A 446-nucleotide genomic window follows, 5' to 3' on the forward strand; every position below is an offset into this window, starting at 1 on the left:
GGCTGGAAGCGGGGCTGACACACCACTCCTGAAAGCTGGTAGGAACAGTAGGGCTGAAGTCAGGAGCTGTTGACTACCTATGATGATGTGCTCAGCCATGTGGCCTAAAGGGTACATTAGGTGACCTCCCTGCCCGTCTCAGTCTTGAGTCTCTGTCTGCATCGTTGCCATCCAAACCCTCTCGAGGACACAGAGGGCAGCAGTGAAGAATTTGAGGAAGAGGTGGTGCAAGGTCTTGAAACTGTGGTGGCAGATCCCTGCCCCCTCCACACCCTGCCACCAAAGCCTCTCCTCTTCCTTTTCTCCTGGAAAATGAACCTTGGGGAAACAAGGAGGAGCAATACAGTATTTTGAGAACAACACGAGTCTGAATTTTTATGAAGAGTCAGAGCGGCTCAAACTGCTCCAGAGCAAAGACATAGGTTGTGAGGAGTAGTGATGCAAGA

The sequence above is a fragment of the Eurypyga helias genome, unplaced genomic scaffold, assembly GCF_000690775.1.
Source record: "Eurypyga helias isolate BGI_N326 unplaced genomic scaffold, ASM69077v1 scaffold9911, whole genome shotgun sequence".
Lineage (NCBI taxonomy): Eukaryota > Metazoa > Chordata > Aves > Eurypygiformes > Eurypygidae > Eurypyga > Eurypyga helias.